General features: G+C 40.8%; 1 protein-coding gene and 1 pseudogene across 1 annotated transcript in view; both read right to left on the reverse strand.

Moving 5' to 3' along the window:
* Window positions 1–14,860, reverse strand: part of Prkaa2 (protein kinase AMP-activated catalytic subunit alpha 2) — a gene marked incomplete in the record, with an annotated part of 110,934 nt that overhangs the window by 52,552 nt on the left and 43,522 nt on the right.
* LOC115070354 lies at window positions 1,363–1,462 on the reverse strand (annotated as a pseudogene).

The following is a 14,860-nucleotide window of genomic DNA, read 5'->3' on the forward strand; positions in this document are numbered from 1 at the left end:
GTTTAAAAAAAAGAGTTATGCAATTTGGGGGTCTTAGATAGACTCACTGAAGGGGTACCCCAATTGCCTCACCCTGTTTCCCTGTTCAGCATGGAAGAAGCCAGAGCTGTCTGCATCCTGATTCCTTATCTGCAAGCTGGGTAACGACTTCAGAGGATGTTGTGATAAGAATAGGAGGTAGGAATTAGCTAGGAAGTTAGGGAAAATAGATCCTAAAGAAAAGTAGCCAGTTTCTTGGCTAAAAATCAAAATGTTCTTGGGCCTATTAGCAACATACTCTGTTCCAAAGGCCAAAAATCTCAAAAGTATTTGGGAGCTTGTATCTAATCCTTAAAAAGATTTTAGGGTTACCTCTTCAGAGGGGGGACTGTTTGAGGGGAGGGATTGGACATGGATTTGATGAAAACACCTTATATACATGTATGCAATTCTCAATAAAGTTTTTGTAAAACTTAAAAAAAGTTTCATCAAAAAATCTACACATGAACCCTTTATGCCTTTCCATAAAGCCACCCTACATGACAAAATTCTTTTCAAATGCTCATAGTACATATACACATCCCATGAATTTAACGTATCATAAGGATTTTGTGTTTGTGACAAATGATATAACCTGAGCTATTAGCTCTAACCTTCTGGAAACAGGACAGTTGGTACTCCTCTGAATCTCCTAGGAGGTATATGTTCTATATAGAGATATGCTAAATAAATATTACTGTACATCTATATGATGCTAAATTAAACGGTCTTCCCCTTTTTCATATAACATATTCATGTTATCCATAACACTAATAGTGACATCATCGAACAGCGTTCTGATGAAAAAACATTCCTTCAGAGAACAAACCTATCAACCATCTCACCAATTTCCTTTAATCCCATTCTAAACCTTCACAATTTTCCTCAAAAATCTATCTACCTTCACACCTTTCAGCAGATAATTTTTTCCTAAAACTCTGAGGAAAACGCATCATTAGGAATGATTTCCTCTATCCTAAAGGCTTAGCTTCTATCCAGCCCTTCCCCTGTTCAAGGCCACTCTCGTCAATTTAGGGCCTGCACCCACCTCCTTCTCCACTTTCTCTGTGTTCAACCTTCTCTTCTCAGCCTATCCACACATCCCTCCTACTTGCTGCCTCCAAAACTCCCACTTATCCTGTATCCTGTGGTTTCCAGCATGTGCTTCATCAACATTTCTCAAGAGACTGGTCTCTATTGTCTTTTCTTCCCTTATCATCACCTGTAAATTTGTTTCCATCTGACTTCTAACTCCATTCCTCTACTGAAGCCAAAAGGTCTCAAAGTATCCATAAGTTATTGAGCTGTGGGTCCTTTTCAGTTTTCAGATTAAGGCAATCCACCATACATTACAAACCACTCAATACTCCCCTTTTGTGCAGGAGCCATGCTAATCTTGTCTGGATCCGTCCAGTTTTAGTATATGTGCTGCTGAAGGGAACACTCATGACTTCCTTTTGGTTAGCACTGCTCTCTCCTACTAACTCCTAGGTGGTCCCCTTTGTGTTCTCAGCTGGCTCTTTGAAGGTTAACAATCCCAGGTTTCCAAATAATGTCCATGGTAGACCTTTGAATCACCCCTCATGGTTTAATTGTCACCCATATGCTGACAACTCTGCTCCCACCTCTTCAAATTCATATAGAGAGTTGCAAGAAGAATACCCAACAATCTATTCAAATTCAACAAATTCAAAATCAGATTCAACATTCTTGTCCTCTTCCCCTGCCAAACTTGTTCCTTCTGTTTCACTGGATAGCACACAGCTGGTATCCAGAAATGAAGAAGCCAGCTAGTGTTATCTACCAAATATTTCTTGAAGTCAAGCTTCAACTCTTATGACAACAACAATGGCAATAACAATAATAAACATGACAGTTAATGATATTATTTTGTATTAAGCAATATTCTAAGTGCTAACCGGCTGGCTCACCTAACGCTATGACAACTCTATGAAGTATTAGCATTCTTCACTGTAGGATTAAAATCCTAAATCATGAGGAAGCTAAATAACTCATCTAAGGTCGCATGCTTATGTGGTAGTAGCACATGTGACCAAAAGCTGTCTGACTTCCCAACCAGAATGTTTAATAATACAATACAAAAATGCTGTGTGTTTGTCTGAAATGGACTATTTTAGGAATTGAATTTTCTGTTAAGGGAGATTACTTTTATTTTCCTTATAGGCGAGCACGCGCTGGGCTCTCAGGGTCCCAGCGTGCACTCCTGGGCAGTGAAAGTTCCTCCGCTACTGAGGTCTATTCAGTCGATCCTGTCCCTATTTCACCCGTATACCTTCCTCAGGATGTGAGGTCCATTGGCCACTTGGACCACACGGGAAGCGTATGAGGGACGGCGAAAGCCAGGGTGTCCGCGAGTCGGCGACGGAGGAATAGCATCCCCCGGGGAGACTGGATCACAGGATTTAGTGTTACAGCTCAAGACAAGTGACTCAGCTCAGATCTCAGTGATTCAGCTCCAGCTCCAACTTTATTGGGGTAAAACTAGGACTATTTATAGTGTAGAGACAGCAGAAGAAGCCTTAGCTGATAGGTACTTTTAGGATGCCTCATTTACATAGGGCGGTGGGCTTCTATCAGGCTATCAGACAACGCCTGATTAAAAACTGCTATCTCCTGTGCCAGAGGGCATGTATTTGTGGCGAGCACTTTAAAAGAAGAGTCAGGGAGGATGCCAGGAAGGCACTCTGCTATGAAAGGAATCTACAGCACATGGTTTCCGAGCTCGTGAGCTATCTCGACATGAAGAGATTTCTACTTTGCATAACAGAGGACCACAACATTCCTAACTTCATAAATGTTTTAATTACTAAAACAATTAACAAAGTTTGAAAGTTATTTTCCTAGCATATAAAACAAACAAATTGGGAGAAATCATTCAAGTTACATCAATTTTATAAAATTCCAAAAACCTTCCAGGTCTCCAGAAAAATTTTGATTTTAGGGACTTTTTATTCAAGGAAAACAGCCTAACTGGTTTCTTGATGCCTGAGTAGTATATCAGTTACCTTTGGGAATTGGATAATACCCAGAACTTGTACAGATGGCCTATCAAGAATGTCCTTTTCTTCAAAGCTCTATGGCCTCAAGGAGAGTAACCAACACTGCCATTCCCATATCAAAGCAAGAGAGTTCAATTCCTCCTTTCCCAAGGGTAATTTAATTTATTGCCTGCTGAAAAGTGTCTTTTCCCAACTAAGGAAGACCATGGACTCTGTGATGGTTAGTCTTGTCAGCTCAATTTGAATTAAAGCATGCTTGAGAGGTTAGTAAAGTGCACCTCTGTGTATGTCTGTGAAGGCAATTCCAAAGAACTAGATTAGAACCTGAGAACCCCAACTAATCAAGGGATTGCCTTGATGGCTTCATAATACCATGGCATTAAAAGGCAGTGAAAGGAGGTGGGCCTGTGGAAGAAGCAGGTCACTGGGGAATGTCTTTAAGGCTCTAAGTTGCTCTGGCTTCTCCCTGTACTCCCTGTCTGACTGACAAGATGTGAACTGCTGCTCTGCTCCAACCCACCCTTCCGCCATGGTGGGTGGACACCTCTGAAATGAGTCAGAATAAATAATTCCTCCCTACATACTGTTCTCGGGTATTTTGGCCCCACTGATGTAAAAGTAGCTGTAAAACTATCTAACAGACATTCTTATCAGCCAAGCAGATGGGTCTTTCACCACATCTGTTAATAATACCACATGGTTAATCTGCAAATAAAAGTGAGTGAACTGACTCAATATACTTTGCCTATATCTGAGGGAAACTGACATCGTTACCCGTAAAGAAACTTTCTATATGAAACACTGAAAAGTAAATGGCATTTTCCCTCAAAATGGGTAAAAATAGTGATAAGCTCATTAAATGTCTGAGGTTAAAAGAGTCAAATACATTGAGAACTCCCCTTCTTTTTGCTGGATTATACCAGCCTTTTGCCTAATAATTCCTTTAGAGAATTAGTACTTGACTGTACTCAATTACATACAAACAATGTGTTATACTTTCTCCCTGAAAGTCAAATTAAATTCTTTAAAATCTTTAATAAATACAGATATAAGACTAAAAAAATGCCATAGATGTTACAGTCATAAACTTTCATTTATGGAAATTAAAAGAAAAGAAACTGGGTTGCAGTCATCAATGTTTTATTCCCATTCATTTGTTCAATCTAAAATATTTGCTAAGCACTTTTTACATGCAATGATTTACTAATCATATGCATGTGAAGAGAGATTTGTATAAGGCCTCCTCAAAGTATCAAAGGAGAAAGAGTTGCAGAAATTAAATAACTAAAATAATTTTAGGTGATATTTAATATGTATGAAGCTTAGCAATGATACCTTATTTGCAAAGGGTGGTTGAGAAACGCAGGATGGACAAACCTGCCATAACATCATGTACAAAAGCAAATATCCAGGTCACTATGTGTTTGTCAGGTATAATAAGGGACACTTGGCTATCAAACTACTATAGAATGAATGCCCATTAGGACATTACACTTGGGGTGTAAGTGGCTTTAAATGACTTCTATTACACTGCTAGGTGTCCAGCAGTATCTACTGTACTTTTTGTTCCTAGATATGACTCCCAAATTACACCTCACACATGGTTATAGAAAGGGTACTAGAGCTTAGCACCTCTGTACCTGGGCGCAGCCATGCAACTGTCTTAGCAGCTTCTTCTCCATCTAAAAACCTGGAACTTCAAAGATTATGTTCTGAACCCAAAAGTGACTTACACAGCCAGGAGCAATGGGGTGGAAAGGCTATCGGGCATGAAACCCTGAACCACCAGCCAGAATTATACCAGAAAGCAAAATAAAACATGCCTATCTTTTTAAGTCCCCTTTTTTATTGTCTGAGAATTTCATGTACATATATGATGTTTTGACCAAAAATATCTCCCACTCCCTCCCCTCCAACTCTTCCCATACTCTCCAACCACTTTTTCCACTCAACTTCATGTACTCTTTTTTTAACTCACTGAGTCAGTGCTGCCAGTATATAAGTAGATGTAGCATTGGCAAGTTACCAGGGGCCATGTCCCTGAAAAAAATGGGCTCTCCCTCCCCAAGTGGCTATCAACTGCCAATAGCTCCTCGACTATGGGTGGGAATCCTGGGCTCCGACCCATACATGCTGGAATTTTTGCTGGCTTGATCTGCAGATTTTCTGCATGCAGCCACAGCTGCTATTATTTCTTATGTGTAACAGAGCTGTCATTTCTAGGAAACACTGTTAGCAACAGTCCTCTATAACCTCTGGCTTTCACAATCTTTCCACCTCCTTTTCTGAGATAATCCCTGAGCTCTGGGAGGGACAGTATGTAATATAGATATCCTATTTGGTGCTGGAAATTCCATAGTCTCTTATTCTCTGCACTCTGACCCACAGTGAGTCTCTGTATTAATAGCCACCAGTTGCATTACTACTGCAGGTTAGCTTCTCTGATCAGAATTGAGAGATGTGTTAATTTATTGGTTATAATAATTTAGAAGGCAGTTTGACACTATGTTCATTTAGCAATATAATATCAGTAGGTTCTCCCCTAGGGTCTATGACCTATGCAGCCATGGGTTCTTGGCTCAATTAACAATATCAGGCCTGAGCTCCATTTTGTGGAGCAGGCCTTAAATCCAATCAGAAAGTGGTTGGCTACTCCCATAACATTCACGGCACTATTGCATCAATGGGCATATCTTGCAGGACCAGTTGTTATTTTAGTTCACAGTGTTTGCACTTAGGTGAGACTGACGATGGCCTTTTTCCCTCAGCAGCCTTCCATAGCACCTTCTAGGACTATGGAAGCCAGCCAGTAGGGATGAAAATTCCAGGTCATCACCAGCTTGACTTTTCCATGTCCTATGTATGACTCAAGTATGTGATGTATTCAGAAATAGGGTCTTACCTTCAAGCTCTGGTGGGTAGCCAAGAGCAATGACAACAGCATGTATTATTGGGAGGAGGTATCTATTAGTTACCCCCTCCAACCATCAGCTTGAAGAGGAGTACATTCCGTTTTTTTCTGAAAATTTTTGTTACAGCAGAATTTAAATAATAATCTATTTAGGATACTTTAATGCTGGCTTCAAGGGCCAACAGGATAGCTCAGTGGGTAAAGTGCTTGCCATGCAATCCTTGCAACCTGAGTTTGATATCTGGAACTTATGTAACAGTGCAAGGAGATAACTGACTCCACAAAGTTATTCTCTGACCTTCACAGGCATATTGTGGCACATTACACCCACACACAGACCCAGAAACACACAGAGACACACACACAGACACAGACACACACACACACACACACACACACACACAAATAAACTCACTAGCTGAATGATTAAAAAACATTTAAGTTGATTAAGAATCAAAATCCATCTTTTTGTTGTCTACAAGAAACTCATCTTACCAAGCAAATAGAACTAAGAAACAAGCAGGCATTGCTATTCTAATATCTGACAAAACAGACTTCAAACTAAAATTAATCAGAAGAGGTAAAGAAGGTCACTTTGTTCTGAAATAAACTCACTAGCTGAATTATTAAAAAACATTTAAGTTGATTAAGAATCAAAATCCATCTTTTTGTTGTCTACAAGAAACTCATCTTACCAAGCAAATAGAACTAAGAAACAAGCAGGCATTGCTATTCTAATATCTGACAAAACAGACTTCAAACTAAAATTAATCAGAAGAGGTAAAGAAGGTCACTTTGTTCTGAGCAAGGGAACAATCAACCAAGAAGTAATAATCATGAACATATATGCACCAAACTCTGATGTAACCAATTTCACAAAAAGAGTGCTAAAGGGACTTCAAGACAAAGATTAACCCCCACATGGTAATAGCAGGTGACTTCAAAAACCCCATCACTTTCTCCAATAGACAGGTCAACTGGTCAAAGAATAAACAGAAAAACATCTGAATTAAATGATACCATACATCAAATGGACCTAACAGACATGTACAGAATACTCTACTAATACACCAAAGAATACACATTCTATTCAGCAGCCCATCAAAGTTTCTCAAAAATTGACCACATATTGGCCCAAAACAAACCTCAAGTATAAAAAACTTGAAATGATTCCATGAATTCTATCAAACCACAATGCAAAAAAGCTTAACAGCAAAAGTAATCCTAGTAACTACATGAACTCATGGAGATTAAACAACACAGTCTTGAATGATGAATGGGTCAGAGAAGAAATCAAGAAAGAAATAAAAGTATTCCTGGAACAATATGAAAATGAAAAAATAACACAAAAAACCTCTGGGATGCATTAACAAGCAGTCCTAAGAGGGAATGCCTACATTTTAAAAAATCAGAAAGAGCACAAATAAGTGACTGAATGGTGCAACTCAAGACTATGGAAAGGCAAGAACAAATGAAACGCAAACCCAGCAGATAAAAAGAAATAAAACTCAAAGCAGAGATCAATGAAACATAAACAATGAAAACAATTCAAAGAATCAATGAATCTAAGAGCTGGATCTTTGAAAAGCTAGACAGACCCTTAGCCCAGCAAACCAAAAGAAAGAGCAAATCCAAATCAACAAAACCTGAGATATCACAACAAACACCAAAAAAATTCAAAACAATATAATGAAATACTTCAAAAATCTATATACTATTAAATATGAAAATCTAAAAGAAATGGACAAATTTCTAAATTCAATGAAACCATCAAAGTTAAACCAAGAAGAGATCAACAACTTAAACAGACCCATAATAAATAAGAAAATCAAAACAGTAATACAAAGCCTCTCAACTAAAGCACAACAACAACAAAAACAGGTTCATATGGTTTCACAGCAGAATTGTAGCAGACCTTTAATGAAGATCTACAACCAATACTGCTTAAATTATTCAAAAAGAACACAGAGAGGATTTCCAAACCCCTTCTATGGAGCCACTAATACTCTAATACCAAACCAGGTATAGACACAACAAGTAAACCAAAATTACAGGCTCATAACCCTAATGAACATACATGCAAAAATTCTCAACATAATACACACAAATCATACATAGACACATATCAAAAAAATCATCCGCCATGATTGAGTTGGCTTTATTCCAGAGATGCAAGGATGGTTCAATATAAATAAGGCAATAACATAAAAATGGACTTCATATAAATGGACTTAAAGATAAAAATCACATGGTCATCTCAATAGACACAGAAAAGTTACCGTTGGCAAAATCCAACACAAATTCAAGGTAAAAGTCCAAGAGGGACAAGTGGGAATATACTTCAACATAATTAAGGGTCTATATAACAAACTCATAGTCAACATCATTCTACATAGTGAAAAACTAGAAGCATTCCCATTAAAATCAAGAACCACACAAGGCTATCCACTACCTCCACTCCTTCTCAATAAAGTACTTGAAACTCTAGTTAGTGTAAGAAGACAAGAGAATGGGTGCTAATTGGAAAATAAGAGGGTAAATTATCCCCATTTGCAGATGATATGATATACATAAGAGATCTTAAAAATTCCACTAGCAAATTTTTAGAAATAACACTTCCAGCAAAGTGGCATAATACAAAATCAATTTACAAAATCACTAGCTTTTCTACATACCAATAACAGAGAAAAGAGTTCATGGAAACACTCCCTTCACGATCACCTCCAAAAAAAAAAAAAAAAAAAAAAAAAAAAAAATCTAGGAATAAACCTAACCAAAGATATTAAAAGACCTCTAGAATGAACATTTTAGATTTTTGAAAAGATGGAGGAAGACACAAGGAGATGAAAAGATCTCTTGTGCTCATGGATTAGTAGAATTAATATTGTGAAAATGACCATCCTACCAAAAGCAATTTACATATTCAATGCAATCCCAATCAAAATCTCATAACATTCTTCAAAAAAAGTCCTAAAATTCATATGGCATCATTAAAGATCCCAGATAGCCAAACAATCCTGAGCACAAATAACAATGCTGGGGGGATCACCACACCAGATTTCAAACTATATTACAGAGCTAGTGCCATAAAACAAGTATAGTGGCACAAAAACACACATGTAGATCAAGAGAACAAAATAGAAGACCTGAGTATGAGTGCACACAATTTCAACCACCTAATATTTGAAAAAGATGCCATGAGTGCACTGTGGAAGAAAGACAGCATCCTGAATCCACAGTGATGACAGAACTGGATCTCTACACACAGAATTAAATTAGAGCCATATCTGTCACCCTGCACAAAAGTCAACTCCAAACGGATCGAAGTCCTCAATGTGAAACTTGAAATGATGAAGCAGTTAAAGAAAACATCGGCAGTTCCTTAAAGCTGTAAGTACAGGGAAGGACTTTCTTTCTAAGTTGGATATCAGTTGCTCAGAAGTTAAGGTCATCAATAAGTGGAATGTCACTAAATTTAAAAACTTCTGTATAGCAAAGAAAACCACCAATGAAGGGAAGAGAAAACTCACAGAGTGAGAGAAAATCTTTACCAGCTATAATCTGATAGAGGATTAATATACAGAATAAACAAAGAACTCAAAAGACAAAGAATCAGGAAAACAAATGGCACTTAAAAAATGGACATCATGGTGGCTCATGCCTGTAGTCCCAGCACTCGGGAGGCAGAGGCAGGCAGATCTCTGTGAGTTCAAGGCCAGCTTGGTCTACATAGTGAGTTCTAGACCAGCTGGGGCTACAGGGAGACCCTGTCTCAAAAAGATCAAAAAAACTGAAACCAGGGCTGGGTGCCTTAATTCTATTTCTTGATCTAATTTAATAGAATACGTTTTTTTTAAGTATTCCCTTTTAATGGTCTGGATCTTTTTGATATCTGTTGTGATGTTTCCCCTGTTGTCTCTAATTTTGTTGATTTGGATTTGCTTTTTCTTTTTTTTGGCTAATTAGAGAAAAAATGAAATCATGAAATTTCAGGTAAGTAAATGGAAGTAGAAATGATTATATGAAGTGAAGTGACACAGACTCAGAACCACAAGCAATGTATGTTCTCTAGTAGGAGACAGGTGTTATCAAAGGGAAAATGGGGGAGTGGGGGATAGATTAACCAGGGAGGGAGTAGGAAGGGTTATTAATACAGAGGGAGGACAGATAAATAACTCTTAAGTGGCATGAAAAGCCAGAGAGACATGGATTAATTGAAGTCTATTGAAAGGTGTGTGCGTGCATGTGTGCATTCGTGTGTGTGTGCATGCATGTGTGTATTGCAGAGGCTATATAATAAAAAACAGTGCCAGGCAGGAGAAACTTCCATTTGAGTTGCTAGTCAGGATAGCACAAGATGCTCCCAAAATGACTCAGGTTATTCCCACAGCTTTTGATTGCCTCCCAGAACTTGAAGGTAAGACCCTATTGCTGAAGACAGGACATATTTTGGACACAAGTACTTAGAGCAACCAAGTTGGAACTGATCTGGAAGCCTTCTCCTGAAGATTAACTCCCATAGTATCAGAGGATATTATGCAAACTGCCAAGGGAGAAAATCAATTGGTGATTCAATCTAGCTGTAAAGTCTATGAACCACAGCAATGACCAGCCCAGTAAATAACCTCTACTGGTGCAGTAGTGGAGCTTTTTTCTTGGGGGCAATCAACAGCTGTGCAATTGAACTTAAAGCTTGTTCAATGGATCGGAACTCATGTGTGGTACTGTAAACAGCCAAATATACATGGCTGCAGAAGTCAAAGATCCTAGAGAAAAACCTATTTTGTCATATCTCTAGACCCATGTAATTTCTTACTGAATTCTAAATATGTATCCTTACATTTATAGACAAGTGTGCTGCTCACCACTCATCAAGGAAGCTTCTTTTTTGCAAAAGATAGAGATTATTACAAAGTTCCACAAGGGGTATCTGTAAGGTATCCAGCCCTAAGTCACACATCTACAAGGCAACCTCTACATCTAAGGTTCAGGGAACATAGCAGACAGGAGAGGGGGTCTAAATGGAATCAAATATATTCCATGAAATTTGCAATAACTCTAACTGTTTTAATTTCCAATTTTTCTGAGCAATTATATACAAGTCAATAAAAATTTATACAGCTCATATGGTTTCTTGGATTAAAGAGATAAGGAGCTCTACAAAGCTATTACACACTAATGATCCCTCCTGACTTTAAATTCTAGCAAAAATTCACAAAATGCTCTCTAAAGCTATGAGACATTGGATGGGGGAATGAATACACACCCAAACTATGACTTTTTGTTGGGGGCCTCTGTTATGTGAAGTAGAAGTCTCTTCATATCCGGATAGCTCACGAAGCTCGGAGTTATGTGCTGAGACTCCTTTCATAGTGGGGTGCCTTCCTGGCATTTTTCCTGACTCTCCTTTTGAAGTGCCTGCCACAAATGCCATAACATAAACATGGCCTCTGGCTCTAGGAATACCATGCTTTCCTGTGTGATTTTTCAGGTAGTCAGCAGTCTGGCAGCATGGCAGAAACCCACTTCCATATGCAAATAGAATGTCTCACAAAGTATCTATCAGCCAAAGCTTTTACCACTACCCCCATGGTATAAATATCCCAGTCTTCTCTCAATATCAGAGAGCTGGATCACTTGAAGCTACACTTAATAAAAGCTGTGACACGGACTAAGCAGAGTCCTGCATCTTACTGGTGATCCAGCCTCTCCAGAGGCAGCATTCCTCCATCACCGGCTCACGGATCCCAGCTTCAGCCGCCTTGCGCTCTCCCGCATGATCCAGTGGCCAGTGGATCTCGCATCAAAAGGAAAGCGCACGGGGGGAAATTAAGGAGGTACACGGCTGGACAACACTCCAGCAGCAGAGACCCACAGAGACACGGAGTAGCCCGCGGACCCGCACCGCGACTCTCCAGGCAAAGCGCCCCCCCCGCCGCTGTGCCCAGCCGCCGCATCCAGGAGACACAAGCCGCGGTGCCACAGGACGCGACCCACCAGAGAAGCCTGCGGGACGTGGCCAGGCCCTCCGTACCGCTTCCAGGGCGCGCAGAGAGCCCAGCGCGCACTATATCTGGCGCCCAACGTGGAGCCTCTGAACCTCGTGCCACAACGTGAAAACCTCTGAACCTCGTGCCAGCTAGGAGCTGGTGCCCACTGAAACTGACGCCTTCTGGGCAGGGCTACCCCCTGGTGTTGGCTGAAGGTCTCTCTGAACCCCTAGGGGACCCGGACTGCTTGTACAGGTGTGGACGAAAGACCTCTATCTAGACATCTCTTTAATATCAAAAACCTGGTGACGCATCGGCCAATTAAAAAACATTAGGGTGGCCGCCAGCCTCTCAAATTTGCGGGAAGGTCTTGTGACTGGGAACCACTGTGATCCCCTGAAATTTCAATTTCAGGCACGTCCCTTTGGGAACCGTCACTTCACCCCACTTTTCTATCTGAACACTGCTAGAGAAAAATCCCTAAAGTTCTAAGCTTTAGAGTCAGGCAGACTCCTTTAGCCAGCTCTGTTATCCTGCCTCAGGCATTCAAGCCACAGCTGAAACCGGTTCAGTGAAAATTCAAATTAGGTAACCCCTGCCGAGCAGCCTGCAGCTCAAAAGTGGCTTCCAGAACAAAAGATTTAAAACTGCAACTTTTTTTTCTGCAAAGCTAGGGGCTTGTAACTTGTCAAGGTGCTTCAGCCCTCTAGTGTCCTATTGCTGTAAAAACATCTTCCCTTTACAATGGGGAACTCGGTATCACGCCAGAGGAAGCTCCAGATTCGTTCTCTTAAAAACCTACTTAAATCTAGAGGATTAAAAATTTCAAAATAGGAAAGCTTAAAATTTTGGAATGAGGTGTACGGATTTGCACCCTGGATCTTATCAGCAGACATATCTGATCCAGAGGTGTGGAACTTTCTTTCACATTTAGCATATAAGAAAGAAAGCCAAGAAAAGCATAATTTTCCTCTCTCCTTCTTCCCAATAATGGCAGCCATCCAGCAGTGTTTAAAAAACCCACCTAAAATTGAGAAAAATTTACAAATGCCAGAGAGTAATAAAAGGGAGGTTTTAGATGACAAAAAAGACCCTAAAAATTGCCCAGTAGCTGATACAATAAGCCCAAATACTAAACCCCAAATTTCAAAAGCTTCCAAAGATTCTCAGGTAAATTCCCCTCCTCCTCCTCCGCCTCGGCTGCCTCCAAGCCCTGAGCCTCAGCCGCCGCCTGTGGAGCCACGCCCAGCTACAGAGCAGCTGTGTAGCCTTAAAAACAGTGAAAGCTGCCAGCCTAAAAATTTCCAGCTTCAGCGGCCTCAGGACCCCCAAAACCCACCAGTAGAGGTACTGCCCAGGATCCAGCCTTCCCAGAGAGAGCTGTCTCTTCATTAGCCGCAACTCACAGAAATCTAGCTTTCACCATCCTGCACCTCTCCTTGAGACCCGGCAGCTGACAGGTCCAGAACTTAGAGAGAGAGTGCATGGTGGATTGGGATGGAACCCGACTGGGCCAGCCCTGGTAGTAGAGAGCCTTAACAACACAGAGAAGCAGTGACCCGCCTGGGAGCACAGCAATCAGTAGAGTTGCCAGCACCCAGTAAACGCGGAGACCCACAGCAATGTGGTGCGGGACACGCGCGCACCCCAGCAGACGCATCCCGCGGGACCCGCCACACTCCAGCAACGTGTGGGAGACCGGGGCCATGCCCAGCAGCTGGTGCTCCAAGATCCCTTTGCCCCCATATCTGGTGCCCAATGTGAGAGCCTTTGAATCTCGCGCCAGCTAGCAGCTGGTGCCCTCTGAAATGCAGGATTCGTGAGTATCTCTCCCCACCAGGAGGGCAACACAAATCTCTTCTAATTTCCTCCTTTTGTTTCCGGTCTAAAGTCTTCGCGTGAGGACGGTAAAGACAGAGGAGCAACTGAGGTTTTCTGGTCAGGGCCACTCCCTGACGTTAGCCGAAGGCCCCTCTGCCCCCTAACGACCTCTGACCACTTGCATAGGTGTAGACAAAAGACCTCTATCTATATATCTTTCTAATATAAAAATCTGGTGATGCAGCAGCCACGTAAGAGTCATTAGGACGGCCGCCAGTCTCTCAAACCTGTGGGAAGGCCTGTGTTGGGAGCCAAGCAAAATCCCCTGAGATCTTGATCTCAGGCACGTTTCCTTGGAAACCATCACTTCACTACTTTCCTATCCTAACACTGCTAGAAAAGTCCCAAAAGTTCTAAGGAATCTTCACATAAGCCTTAAAGTCAGAAACCTCCCTAATCAGTTTTGTTATCCTGCCCCCCAGGGCACTCAGACCACAGCTAAAACCAGTTAGGTGAGAATTTAAATTAACCAGCCCCTGCGGAGCACCTGAAGGCTCAAGGTGGCTCGCGCTGAATAAAAGATTTATAAGTGCCATTTTTTTTTTCTCTGCAGTCTAAAGGCTCATGCCTGTCAGAGCGTTCCAATCCTTTAGTGTCAGGCTGCTGCAGGAACGTTAAGCGCTAGATACTATTTCCTTTTATAATGGGTAATTCGACATCACGCCAGAAAAAACTCCAAATTCATTCCCTTAGAGCCTTACTTAAATCAAGAGGGCTTAAAAAATTTCAAGAGGAAAGCTTAAAATTTTGGAATGAGGTGTATCAATTTGCACCCTGGATCTTATCCACAGACATATCTGATCCTGAGGGGTGTGACTTTCTTTCACATTTGGCATATAAGAAAGAAACCCCAAAAAAACATAATTTTCCTCTCTCCTTTTTCCCAATTATGGCAGCCATCCAGCAGTGCTTAAAAAACCCACCTAAAATTGAAGAAAGCTTACAATTATCAGAGAATAATAAGAGAGAGGTTGTAGGCAATAAAAAAAAACCCTGCAGACTGTCCAATAGCAGATTCAACAAAAGTCTAAAGTATTTGG

Source organism: Nannospalax galili, unplaced genomic scaffold (genome assembly GCF_000622305.1).
Source record: "Nannospalax galili isolate Female #2095 unplaced genomic scaffold, S.galili_v1.0 scaffold356, whole genome shotgun sequence".
Taxonomy (NCBI): Eukaryota; Metazoa; Chordata; class Mammalia; order Rodentia; family Spalacidae; genus Nannospalax; species Nannospalax galili.